This window comes from Rhinoderma darwinii, chromosome 4, assembly GCF_050947455.1.
Source record: "Rhinoderma darwinii isolate aRhiDar2 chromosome 4, aRhiDar2.hap1, whole genome shotgun sequence".
NCBI classification, from domain to species: domain Eukaryota; kingdom Metazoa; phylum Chordata; class Amphibia; order Anura; family Rhinodermatidae; genus Rhinoderma; species Rhinoderma darwinii.
Genome location: NC_134690.1, coordinates 205,597,963 through 205,613,168, shown reverse-complemented (window position 1 = coordinate 205,613,168; position 15,206 = coordinate 205,597,963).

Sequence of the window (15,206 nt, the reverse complement as noted above, 5' to 3'; positions counted from 1 at the left end):
ACGTCCAAAGAAGTGTCCTGCACTTCTTTTGACGAGGCTGTATTTTTACGCGTCGTCGTATGACAGCTGTCAAACGACGATGCGTAAATAACAGGTCGTCTGCACAGTACGTCGGCAAACCCATTCAAATGAATGGGCAGATGTTTGCTGACGTATTGTAGCCCTATTTTCAGACGTAAAACGAGGCATAATACGCCTCGTTTACGTCTGAAAATAGGTCGTGTGAACCCAGCCTTATACAGCACAAGAACGATGCTCAGCACATAAATACAGTACCAGAACCAAGCTCAGCACATATACAATGCACCAGAACCAAGCTCAGTACATAAATATAACACCAGAATTATCACAAAGGGTCTGTGGACCCACTGGGCCATACCGCCTTGGCGGTAAGGCAGCTGGCCAACAGGGAGCAGGTGAGAGTCTATAGTTCTATAGGTACCTGTGGCAGCTCAGACAGCAGCCGGGCAGGTTCGGCTGGGACTAGGTAGCAGGCGGACGTCAGGCGAGGTGAAGCAGGTAAGACGTGGATTCAGCACGGCACGACTTTGGCACAGCTCAGTGCTAGACCGGGAATGTATGGAATGCTAGGAACAGGAACTGGAACAGGTACAGGGACTGGAACATGGACTGGAACAGGTAACACACTAGGAGGCCATCACATAGACAAACTAGGGAACACAACAACGCTCAGGCATCGAACTAGGGGGCTGGACCGCTCTTATAGTCCAGGGTACTCAAGGGTCAAAGTTCCTCCACAATGTCCGGTGCGTGCACTGACCCTTTAAGGGCGGGCACGAGCGTGTGCGCGCACCTTACGGGATCTGGCTGAGGTGAGTGGACGCGAGCACTGGCATGTCCTGAGGAGGAGGCTAGGGCCAGCGCTTGCCAACTGGTGGCTGCGGCTGTCAGGGGAAGGTTGGAGCTGATGGCTTGCAGTCACGAACATTACAAGAAGCAAGCTCAGTACATATATACAGCACCAGAACAAAGCTATGTACATAAATACAGCACCAGAACAAGGCTCAATACATAAATACAGCAGCAGACCCAAGCTCAGTACATGAATATAGCACCAGTACCTCTCGCAGCACTGTTCAGTCCCCCCTGTAGATGCACGCATTGCCCCTGTAGATAGTGCCACAAACATGCAGTGGCCCTCTAAAAAAGTGCCACACACACATACACAGTTCCTCTGTAGAGTGTGTCACACAATGCCCCCTATATAGAGTGCCACACACAGTTCCCACTGTAGATAGTGCCACACTACGTGCCCTCTAGATAGTGACACACACACAGTGCCCCTGTAGATAGTGCCACATAAACTGTGCCTCTGTAGATACTGCTGCACACATAGTGCCACTGTAGAAAGTGCCACACACAGTGCCACTGCAGAAAGTGCCACACACACAGTGCCCCTGTAAAATTCACCCCACTGTGACACCTGTAGAAAGTGCCACACACAGTTCCCACAGTAGATAGTTCCACACAGTGCCTACTAGATAATGCCACAAACAGTGCCCCTGTAGATACTGTTACACACAGTGTCCATGTAGAAAGTGCCACATACACACACACACACACACACACACACACACTAACACACACACTCAAAGTGCCTCTGTAGAGCATTTCACACAGTGCCCCCTATAGGGAGCGTCACGTCACACACAGTTCCCTCTGTAGATAGTGCCACACAGCGTGCCCTATAGATAGCGACACACACAGTGTCTCTGTAGATACTGTAGCACACATAGTGCCCCTGTAGAAAGTGCCACACACAGTGCAGATGTAGAGAGTGTCATATGCAGTGCCCACTGTAGATAGTTTCACACACACAGTGCTACCTTTAGATAGTGCCAAACACACAGTGCCCCTGTAGAAAGTGTAATACAAAGTGCCCCTGTACAGTGCAACAAAGTGCCCCCTGAAGAAAGTGCCACATACACTTCCCACTGTAAATAGTGTCACACAAAGTGGCCACTAGATAGTGGGGTTGTTACAATTCCCGAATTTTTACTTCGATACCGATACTTCTTATAGTACTGCGATTCTCGATTTATGTTATCCACCACTTCCAGTGCCACAACTAAATTTACCAGTGACAGTGTGGCTGTGAAAATGAAAAAGCAATGTTTTTTTACTTTATGAATTTGAAAACAATCTGTCACTTGGACGTAGACTGATGCTACACGGCGCTGTGTAACTGCTTGACACAAAAAAATATGCTAATTTTTGGTGGCACTTCCATTAGCAATTAGATCAGCAGGCAGCGACACACTATCAGCACCAGGATTTACATTTAAATTAAAATCCATTTATTTGAAAAAAAAATAATACTTGGATATAGACTGAACTATAACGGCGCTGTGTAAATGTTTGACGTAGAGCAATACTACCATTTTTGGTGGCACATTAAAATATATGCAAAATAATGAGTGACGTGACGTCTGTGAAGTCTGTATCAGCAGGTAGCGGGACTCTTTCAGCATTAGGCTTAATATTATTGAAAAAGATTTGTGAATAATGTGATAAAGCTTAGTGATTCTTGTCCGTGTGCTGTACGTTGAAATCACTCACAGCACACGGACCCATTGATTTCAATAGAGCTATTCACAGATGCGTGAGTTTTCACGCAGCGAGTGTCCGTTGCGTGAAATTGCATGACCTATATTGGTGCTTTTTCAAAGAATTCAATATGTGCATGAAAACCACGGACAGCACACGGACGCACATCCGTGTGCTGTCTGTGTTTCACGCATCAATTACTTTTTACGCGCTTAAATCTGTTATGCTTGTGTGAATGTAGCCTAACTTTCTATTCTCTAATCTCTTCTCACTATGAAACACGCTCACTGACACTAATCCACCTCTATCTGTATTCTGTTTTACTATATCTCTATTGGACGTTCTTTCTCTCCTCTCTGTATACCCACAGCAGCATTTCCTGGTTTAGAGTGGCTATGACTTATATAACGGTCATACACTGAGTAATCCATTGACTCACACCGTATACCCATCATGGTTGCCTGTGCTAGAGGGAGGGCTTCTTTTTCTGATCTTTAATATTACAGCCGTCATTTCAGCACTTCATGAAATATTTGAAATTTGTAACAAATTTAATTAGTTTAAAATCGATTTGCTCATCTCTTATGATTAGCAAGAAAAGAAAATCTAAATGTAACCTGTGAAATACCCATAGGTTGCTATGGGCCACAGGCATGCCAGTAGCGTGCCTTTTGGAAAGTATAGTCTACCAGACTATTCAATACTGCAAAACAATCGTATACATTAGTAAATAGTTGCTAATTACCATACCCCATATGTCTACTTGAACATCCTTTTATTTTATTTTTCTAGGACGTTACAAGCCTTAGAACTTTAGCAGCAATTTCTCACATTTTCAAGAAAATTTAAAAAGGCTATTTTTTCAGGGGCCAGTTCAGTTGTGAAATGACTTTGAGGCACTGGCGTAGCTATAGGGGTCGCAGCGGTCGCAATTGCGACCGGGCCCCGAAGCCAGGGGGGCCCACGGCCCCCCGCACCACATCAATAAAAAGTTACTATAGTAACTCGGGCCGCGGGCCCCTGTTACTATAGTAACATACTTTACTTACCTTCCTGGTTCCGGATCGCAGCGGAGGTCCTGACGTCAAGCGCTGTGCGCAGCGCATGACGTCACAGCGCTATGCGCCGCGCACAGCATCGAGACGACAGAACTCCCGCCGCGGCCGAAGAGGAAGGTAAGGTTAGCCCTGACTGGCGGGGTCCGACTCCCGGGACCCGCCAATCAGCTGTTTTGAAGGGGCCACAGCACTCGTACGAGAGCTGCTCCCCTTCATTCCTGTCACTTCATTCCGGTCACACTGTGAATCCGTGTCGGCGATTCACAGTGTGAGCGAGTAGTGAAATGAAGGGGAAGCAGCTCTCGTACGAGTGCTGCGGCCCCTTCAAAACAGCTGATTTGCGGGTCCCGAGAGACACATCAGCTATTGATGGCCTATCCTGAGGATAGGCCATCAATGTTTAAGGACTGTACAACCCCTAAGCCTACGATGTAGCAGGCTTAGGGGGCCCATGAGACAGGATCACATATTGTGTGATCCTGTCTGCTGGGCCCTGTATCTAAGCCAATCACATGGTAGGCTTAGATACATGGCCCATGCGTGATCCTGTCTGCTTGGCCCTGTATCTAAGCCAATCACATGGTAGGCTTAGATACATGGCCCATGCGTTATCCTGTCTGCTGGGCCCTGTATCTAAGCCAATCACATGGTAGGCTTAGATACATGGCCCATGCGTGATCCTGTCTGCTGGGCCCTGTATCTAAGCCAATCACATGGTAGGCTTAGATACATGGCCCATGCGTGATCCTGTCTGCTGGGCCCTGTATCTAAGCCAATCACATGGTAGGCTTAGATACATGGCCCATGCGTGATCCTGTCTGCTGGGCCCTGTATCTAAGCCAATCACATGGTAGGCTTAGATACATGGCCCATGCGTGATCCTGTCTGCTGGGCCCTGTATCTAAGCCAATCACATGGTAGGCTTAGATACATGGCCCATGCGTGATCCTGTCTGCTTGGCCCTGTATCTAAGCCAATCACATGGTAGGCTTAGATACATGGCCCATGCGTGATCCTGTCTGCTGGGCCCTGTATCTAAGCCAATCACATGGTAGGCTTAGATACATGGCCCATGCGTGATCCTGTCTGCTGGGCCCTGTATCTAAGCCAATCACATGGTAGGCTTAGATACATGGCCCATGCGTGATCCTGTCTGCTGGGCCCTGTATCTAAGCCAATCACATGGTAGGCTTAGATACATGGCCCATGCGTGATCCTGTCTGCTGGGCCCTGTATCTAAGCCAATCACATGGTAGGCTTAGATACATGGCCCATGCGTGATCCTGTCTGCTGGGCCCTATATCTAAGCCAGTCACATGGTAGGCTTAGATACATGGCCCATGCGTGATACTGTCTGTGGGACCCTGTATATAAGACTACCACACTGTAGGTTTAGATACAGGGCCCCAGCACACAGTAATCTTATACTGTATAAGATTACTGTCTGCTGGACCCTGTATCTAAGCCTACGTTGTGGTAGGCTTAGATACAGGGTCCCACAGACAGTATCACACATGGGCCCTGTATCTAAGCCTAACACACGTGTTACTAATCATTTTTTGTGTGTTTTCTTACAGGTTCGGTCGTTGGATTACGTCGGATTCCAGGACTACTTCGATGACAGCTTTTTTTTTATTATCAATAAAATGGTTAATGAGGGTCGTGTGGGTTTTTTTTTATTTCAATAAAATATTTTTTCTATGTCTTTGTGGTTTTTTTTAAACTATATTACTACCGCCTTAGTAATGGCCGCCGGCTGATTGACAGCATCCATTGCTAAGGCGGGGCTTAGTGTTAGCCGGTGCAGAGGCCAACACTAACTCCCTTTATTACCCCGGTACCCACCGCCACCAGGGGTGCTGGGAAGAGCCGGGTACCATCCAGTACCTGACCATCTGTAGTGATGGTCGGCCACTGGGGTGGCCGCAGGCTGGTATTATCAGGAGGGGAAAGGCCAAAAACAGTGGCCCTTCCTACCCTGGTGATGCTAGGCTGCTGCTGCTTTATTGTATCTGGCTGGTTATGAAAAATGGGGGGGACCCCACGTCATTTAAAAAAAAATAATTAAATAAATAATTGGAAAGAACGATGTCGTGTCCCCCCCAATTTTCATAACCAGCCAGATACAACACGGCAGCAGCAGGCAGCATTACAAGGGTGGGAAGGGTCACTGTTTTTGTCCTTCCCCAGCCTAATACTACCGGCGTGCGGCCACCCCGGTGCCTGCCCGTCACTACAGATGGTCGGGTACTGGTTCGTACCCGGCTCTTCCCAGTACTCCTGGTGGCGGTGGGTGCCGGGGTAATAATGGGGGTTAGTGTAGCCTCTGCACCGGCTAACATTAAGCCCCGCCTTAGTAATGGAGGTTGTCAATCAGCCAGCGGCCATTACTAAGGCGGTGATAATAAAGTTTAAAAAGATACAAGCACATAGAAAAAATATTTTATTGAAATAAAAAAACACAACCCTCATTAACCATTTTATTGAGAATAAAAAAAAACGCCGTCATTGAAGTCCTCAAATCCGAAGTCCAACAACCGGACATGTAAAAAAACACAAACACACAAAAATAATCAGTAACACATAAAGAAGCAAAATTATTATTCTTACCTATCCTGGGTCCAGCGCTGGAGCCGCAATGTCAGCGAGCTGGGCCCTGTATCTAATCCCATCATGTGTGATACTGTCTGCTGAGCTGTGTATCTAATCCAATCATGTGTGATACTGTCTGCTGGGCCCTGTATCTAATCGTATCTTGTGTGATACTGTCTGCTGAGCTGCTGTATCTAATCCTACCATGTGTGATACTGTCTGCTGAGCTGTGTATCTAATCCTATCATGTGTGGTACTGTCTGCTGAGCCACTGTATCTAATCCTATCATGTGTGATACTGTCTGCTGGGTCACTGTATCTAATCCTATCATGTGTGATACTGCCTTCTCAGCCACTGTATCTAATCCTATCATGTGTGATACTGTCTGCTGGGCCACTGTATCTAATCCTATCATGTGTGATACTGTCTGCTGAGCCACTGTATCTAATCCTATCATGTGTGATACTGCCTTCTGAGCCACTGTATCTAATCCTATCATGTGTGATACTGTCTGCTGAGCTGTGTATCTAATCCTATCATGTGTGATACTGTCTGCTGAGCTGTGTATCTAATCCTATCATGTGTGATACTGTCTGCTGGGCCACTGTATCTAATCCTATCATGTGTGATACTGCCTTCTGAGCCACTGTATCTAATCCTATCATGTGTGATACTGTCTGCTGAGCCACTGTATCCAATCCTATCATGTGTGATACTGCCTTCTGAGCTGTGTATCTAATCCTATCATGTGTGATACTGTCTGCTGAGCTGTGTATCTAATCCTATCATGTGTGATACTGTCTGCTGAGCCACTGTATCTAATCCTATCATGTGTGATACTGTCTGCTGGGCCACTGTATCTAATCCTATCATGTGTGATACTGCCTTCTGAGCCACTGTATCCAATCCTATCATGTGTGATACTGCCTTCTGAGCTGTGTATCTAATCCTATCATGTGTGATACTGTCTGCTGGGCCACTGTATCTAATCCTATCATGTGTGATACTGCCTTCTGAGCCACTGTATCTAATCCTATCATGTGTGATACTGTCTGCTGGGCCACTGTATCTAATCCTATCATGTGTGATACTGCCTTCTGAGCCACTGTATCTAATCCTATCATGTGTGATACTGTCTGCTGAGCTGTGTATCTAATCCTATCCATAGTTTATAGGTTCGTAGTGCTATAGATATGCTATGCTGTCTCCTATACACACATTTTTTTTTGGGCGGACACATATGTATTGGGGCTATTTCCCTGACATTTTAAGCCCTGAGGGTATGTTCACACGGCAGCGTCCGTTACGGCTGAAATTACGGTGCTGTAATGGCATGTGCGGGCGTCTTTCGCTGCGTCCATTACGGACGTAATTGGAGCTGTTTTTCTATGGAGTCCATGGAAAACGGCTCCATTTACGTCTGAAGAAGTGACAGGCACTTCTTTGACGCGGGCGTCTTTTTTACGCGCCGCCTTTTGATAGCGGCGCGTAAAAAAAAATGACCGTCGGCACAGAACATCGTAAGACCCATTCAAATGAATGGGCAGATGTTTGCCAACGCTTTTGAGCCGCATTTTCGGATGTAATTCAATGCTAAAACGCACGAATTACGTCCGTAAATAGTGTGTGTGAACCCAGCCTTAGTGACGCCCTGGCTGCTAGTGCTGCATTGTTGGGTCACTTAGGAGACCCAGTGATGCAGCTGAAAGCTGCGGACCGTCGGCCATGAGAAGTTTGCGGGGGGGGGGCCCAGTAAGAATTTTTGCATCGGGGCCCATGAGCCTGTAGCTACGCCCCTGCTTTGAGGGCCTTTTATTTATTAGAAACCCCCAATAAGTCACCCCATTTTAAAAACTGCACCGATCAAAGTATTGAAAATAGCATTTAGAAAGTTTCTTAACCCTTTAGACATTTCACAGGAATTGAAGCAAAGTAGAGGTGAAATATACACATTTAATTTTTTTTTCAGAATACATTTTTCAGCCAGTTTTTTTAAATATCGCCTGAGGGGACAAAACAGTGGAAACCCCCCACAAGTGACCCCATTTTGGAAACTACACCCCTTGAGGAAATTATCTAGGGGTATAGTGAGCATTTTCACCCCACAGGTATTTTGCAGAAATTATTGGCAGTGGGCCGAGAAAATGAAAATCAACAATTTTTCTAAGAAAATGTCGGCTTAGCTAATTTTTTCTCATTTCCACAAGGACTAAAGGAGAAAAAGCACCAAAGCATTTGTAAAACAATTTCTCCCGAGCAAAACAATATCCCATATGTGGTCATAAACAGCTGTTTGGACACACAGCAGTGCTTAGAAGGGAAAGAGTGCCATTTGGCTTTTGGAGCCCAAATTTAGCAGCAATGGTTTGCGGAGGCCATGTTGCATTTGCAAAGCCCCTGAGGGACGAAAACCGTGAAAACGCCCAAAAAGTGACTCCATTTAGGAAACTACACCCCTTGAGGAATTCATCTAGGGGTGTAGTGAGCATTTTTGACCCGACAGGTGTTTCATAGATTTTATTATGATTGGGCAGTGAAAATAAAAAAAATATATTTTTCTTCAATAAGACGTAGGTTTAGCTCAAAATGTTTAATTTTCTCAACAAATAAAGGAAAAAATGAACACCAACATTTGTAAAGCAACTTCTCTAGAGTACAGAAACACCCCATATGTGGTCATAAACTGCTGTTTGGGCACACGGAAAGGATCAGAAGTGAAGGAGCGCCATTTGGCTTTTGGAGTGTAGATTTTGCTGGATTGATTTCTTGGCACCATGTCGCTTTTTCAAAGCCCCTAAGGTACCAGTACAGTGGAAACTACCCAAAAGTGACTCCATTCACAAAACTACACCATGTGAAGAATTAATCTAGGGCTGTAGTGAGCATTTTAACCCCCACAGGTGTTTGATATAATTTATTAAAATTGGGCAGTGAAAATGAAAAAAAAAACCTTTTCTTCAATAAGATGTAACTTTAGCTAAACAAATTTCATTTTCTCAAAAAATAAATGAAAAAAAGAACCCAACATTTGTAAAGCAATCTCTCCCGTGTATGGCAATACCCCATTTGTGGTCATAAGCTGCTTTTTGGGCACATGGCGAGGCTCAGAAAGGTAGGAGCGCCATTTGGCTTCTGGAGTGCAGATTTTGCTGGATTGGTTTCTGGGCGCTATGTCGCATTTGCAAAGCCCCTGTGGGACCAAAAGAGTGGAAACCCCCAGAAGTGACCCGATTTTGGTAAACTACACTCCTCAAGGTATTCACCAGGGGTGTAGTGAGAATGTTAACCCCACAGGTGTTTTGCAGAAATTAGTGTGCACTCGATGTTGCAGAGTGAAAATGGGATTTTTTTTGCATAGATATGCCAATATGTGGTGCCCAGCTTGTGCCACCATAACAAGACAGCTCTCTAATTATTATGATGTGTTTCTTGGTTTTAGAAACACCCTACATATGGCCCTAATTTTTTGCCTGGACATTTGACCACACTCAGGATTGAAAGAGTACCATGCGAAATTGAGGCATAATTTGGTGATTTACAAAGTATTGGTTCACAATTGCAGAGCCTGATGTGTAATAATAAAAGAAACCTCTGAAATGTGATCCCATTTTGGAAACTACACCCCCTCAAGGCATTTATTAAGGGGTGTATTGAGCATTTTCACCACACAGGTCTTTTCCATAAATTATTGGGCTGCGGATGGTGCAAAGTAAAAATGTTAATTTTTCCCTAGATATGCTATTTCAATGGCAAATATGTGGTGCCCAGCTTGTGCCACTGGAGACACACACCCCAAAAATTGTTAAAAGGGTTCTCCCGGGTATGGCGATGCCATATATGTGGAAGTAAACTGCTGTAGGGTTCAGAGGGGAGGGAGCAACATTTGGCTTTTGGAGCGTGGATTTGCTTGGTATTAGATTTGTTTGAATATTGCTGGTGTTTCCATTTATAATGTGGGGCATATGTAAGCTGGGCAGAGTACATCAGGGGCATAGTCAGGTGGTATAATAATTGGGTTATTAAAAAACAGTAAAATAATCCATAGATGTGTGTTACGCTGTGACACAATCCTTTCTGCACAGGCTGGTGTCACACTGATAAATGTCCTTTCTTATCCCCCTTTTGGTCCACACTCTGCACCTTTGCAGTTTGGGGAATTTTGCTGGGAAAATGTTGTCCTGGTATAATACGGGCACCCTCGCTTCCAGCAGATATGTTTGGGTTCTACCCTTCCTGGTTCCCTAATTTTAGGGCCTTGATAAATCGCCCTTTGAAACAGAAGAAATGTTCCCCTCAGGCCTGCACTACTGCATATTTTTCTTTCCTGACTTATTTGAACCTTAAATAATTTATTTTTTCATAGACGTAGTGGTATGAGGGCTTTTTTTTGCGGGATGAGCTGTAGTTATTATTGGTACCATTTTGGGGTACATGCGACTTTTTGATCACCTTTTATCCTATTTTTTGGGAGGCCAGGTACACAAAAAACAGCAATTCTGGCATATTTTTTTTAGGTTTTTTTATACAGCGTTCACCATGCGTTATAAGCTACATGTTCACATTATTCTGCGGGTCAGTACGATTCTGGCGATACCTAATTTATAGCACTTTTTTATGTTTTACAACTTTTTGCACAATAAAATTACTTTTGTAAAAAGAATGTCTTTTTTCTGTCGCCAAGTTGTGAGAACCATAACTTTTTAATTTTTCCGTTGACGGAGCTATATGTTTTTTGCTTTTTGCAAGATGAGCTATAGTTTTTATTGGTACCATTTTTGGATACATGCGACTTTTTGATCACTTTTTATTCCAATTTTTGTAGGGCAAAGTGACCAAAAAACTGAAATTCTGGGATTGTTTGTTACGGTTTTTTTTTAACGCCCTTCACCGCGTGGAATAAGTAACATAACATTTTTATAGTTCAGGCCGTTATGGACACGGCGATACCAAATATGTATAGTTTATTTTTTTCAATAATAAAGGACCTGATAAGGGAAAAAGGGCGATTGTATTTTATTTTATTACTTCAAACTTTTAATATACTTTTTACAACTTTTTTTTTACACTTTTATTTACACTTTTCTTTAGTCCCGCTAGGGGACTTGAAGGTCCAGCTGTCAGATTATTTTTCGAATATATTGCACTATGTAATGCAATGTATTAGATCTGTCAGTAATTCACTGACAGCAAGCCGATTAGGCTTCGCCTCCGGAGGGCGACTAATCTGCTTCCGTAATGGCAGAGCACAAGGCCATTGTTAGGCCTCCTGCTGCCATAGCAGCAGTCGGCAGCCCTGCTATAGCGATCGCTGCATCTAAGGGGTTAATGGCAGGAATCGGAGCTAGCTGCCATTACAGCAAGTAGAAAATATACAAAATAAATTGGTCCGCTCACCACTCATTTAAAGTAAGGACGCCACATTCCATGTTTGATCGGTGCATGGGCAAGAGAGCTACGTCGGGAGTAGGTAGAAATCCAGGGGAAAAAGTTAGTGGTCCAGTACACGATATGATATGAAAAAATACAAAACTGTTTATTTAAGTCAAAATTAAAACAAGAAGTTAAAAATCTCAGGGAGAGAACGCCTACGCGTTTTGAACTTTTTAGTTCTTAATTATAGCTACTCTTTACTGTATAGGATCAATATATAGACTCCAAACAGTGTTGTAACAAGGGCTGGGAGCTGTTTACACCACAACTGTCCCCCCATATCATCTAGGCAGCTCTATGATAATCCATATACCACAAATAGACAAATAAGAGCCTTTAACGCCAATGTATATATAAAAGTTTAAATCTTTATTACACAAACACTATAAATAATTTAAATAACATAAAGAGACAACTCTAGTATAATAAGCGGAGACCGCACCAAATATTGTTACTACCTATTATCCAAGGGTAGCTATATGACTATTTCAGTAAGCATCTAATTCAAAATCATCATAGCAGTAGTACACCATTCCTCAAAAGTGGGGAGAGCATCGCTGACAGCCACCACAGCGGGCATGCGCACAACGGCACCAGAATCTGAGTATAGAACCCTACATCAATGCATTACGCCAATCGGTCCCCTCCTCCTCCCACTATAGATTGTATTGACAATGTACTTGTTAGTGAACCCAGTAGCCATAGCTATATAGCTATAGATATAGTCAAAAACTGACTCTTCATATTTCTATGTGTATCTGTTATATAGAGGGCTATAAATGTGTTTGCAGTGAGAAGATTATTTAATATGTATTAACTAGTATATATGTATGTTAATGTTGAAAAACGGAGTGGTAAGAAATTACGGCCACTCTCATTTGTGTACATGAAAACGTGTATGTGCGAGCTTTTATGATTATAATATGAAGAAAAAAAGAAAAGAAAAGGAAACATAAACAACCAGTGTATGTTACAGAATCGTGCCACCAAGAGAATGATACTGTTAATGGGGTACATAAATGACCCAAATGCAAGTCACAAACAGAAGAGGCATGTGCCATAAAATAAGAAAAGAAAAGAAAACTAGATGATGTGCAACAAAGATTAAATATAAGGTTTAAATAACAGACACAATACATAAGGTTAACCCATTCAATACTTGAATAAATCAATCGTGGACAATAAATAATCACCCCATTTATAAGATTAGGATACCCCATATATCAAATAGTTAAAGTATTGATTAGGTACATCAATACACACCCACGTAGCTTAAAAACATAATACTCCCAATACTCCCAATGTATACATATACCTCAAACAACCCAATTTATAAACAGTGATGAGATCATAGTATATATATTAAAGAATAAATCCATGTCACAAGGGTAAATATATGAATAAGTGATAATCACTGATAGTAGAACAGTAAAATACCCCCCCATATATACCAATAATAACACATTAATCAGATACGTCAATAGATACAAGGAAATGCATATACGACTAGTAACACTGAATTCACTTGGTTCTATAACCAACTGAAAGAATGCTGTATATATCCGATCATATAGATACTCATAGGAATACATTGCACACATTAAATGTTAGTGCCCGTATGTTGAGATACACATCACAAGGAAGGAATATTTGCACACTGCCCAAGCATAACAAATACAATTTCCATACAGTGGAGATGAGAGGACAGATGTTGTACAAATTGCCCCACGAGGATCCAAAATATACCGGCCCAATCCACGAAGCAAGATAACGGGTACTTGATATATCACATATAATGCCTAATAGACTGGACATATAGAGCAACACAAAATTAAAATACAAAAAATATAAGATAAAAACGGATGGACGGTAGAGATTGTCGAATAAGTTTTACAGAAATGGAACAAAGCTAAGATTTTCGTTAAGTCCCCTTGGTGTCATGGATCCCAGCATGACAATCCATTTGCATTCCCTTTGCGCCAAAACCTTCTTCGCATTCCCCCCCCCCCCCTGATGCCACAGTGTATCCTATCAATACCTTTAACCGAAAAAGTTCTCGGATTGCAGTCATGGTACCTCTTAAAATGCCGAGGTATGGTTTTCAGTTGTGTCGGGTCATCTACCTCCCTGGCCCCTAAAATATCACGTACATGTTCTCTAGTACGGATTCTCAGTTCTCGAGAAGTCAGTCCGATATATATCTTTGGGCACCCACATGTAGCATAGTAAATCACATGTGTCGTGCTACATGAGATATATTCACGGATATCAAAGTGACGTACTCCGTCTGCTGAGGAGAAATTAGTTGCCCTGTGAGATTCAGAAGTGTCAGAATTCTGAGTACACATGACATCCAGGCTGGAGGTCATGTATATTCATTATCAGGACACTTGTGTATGTGGCTGCACATCATTCTAGTAAGAACACTATGTGCTGTGTAAATGAATGGAGAGGAGTGCATGATGCTGATTGGTCACTGATTCTTCAGCATCATACACTTCTCTCCACAACGCCCAGTTAGTAAAACAAGTAAACACGCTCAGTTAAAAACACAATACACGCCCAGTTGGACATACGAATAAAAACACGCCCAGTTGCCCATTTCAAAGCTCATTTGCATATATATAAAATAGCTCATAACTTGGCCAAAAATTAACGTTTTTAAAAAAAACAAACAACTTTACTGTTATCTACATTGCAGCGCCGATCACATGCAATAGGCGATAGGGATTTGAGAATCTCGTGACAGAGCCTCTTTAAAGACCAGACCATTTTTTTCAAATCTGACATGTATCACTTGAAGTGGTAGTAACTTTGAAATGCTTTTATTTTTTCAAGCGATTCTGAGATTGTTTCCATGTGACACATTGGACTTTAAATTAGTGGTAAAATTTGGTCGACGCATTCAGTGTTTATTTATGAAAAACACCAAAATTTGGAGAAAAATTGCAAAAATTAGCGTTTTTTTAAGTTTAAATGTATCTGCTTGTAAGACAGATAGTAATACCACACAAAATAGCTACTAGTTCACATTTCCCATAAGTCTACTTTATGTTTGCATTGTTTTTTGATCGTCCTTTTATTTTTCTAGGACGTTACAAGGCTTAGAACTTTAGTAGCAATTTCTCATATTTCCAAGAAAATTTCAAAAGCCTTTTTTCAGGTACCGGTTCCGTTCTGAACTTCTTTTGAGGGCCTTATATACCATAAACCCCCTATAAATCACCCCATTTTAAAAATGGAACCCCTCAAAGTATTCAAAACAGCATTTAGAAAGTTTCTTAACCCTTTAGGCGTTTTACAAGAATTAAAGCAAATTAAAGGTGAAATTTACAAATGTCATTTTTTTTTTGCAGAAAATCAGTTTTAATCCATTTATTTTTTTTTGTAACACAGAAGGTTTTACTAGAGAAACACAACTCAATATTTATTGCCAATATTCTGCAGTTTTTAGAAAGATCCCACATGTGGCCCTAGCATGCTACTGGGAAGAAACACAGGCCTCAGAACCAAAGGAGCACCTAGTGAATATTGGGGCCTTATTGTGGAGCAAAACA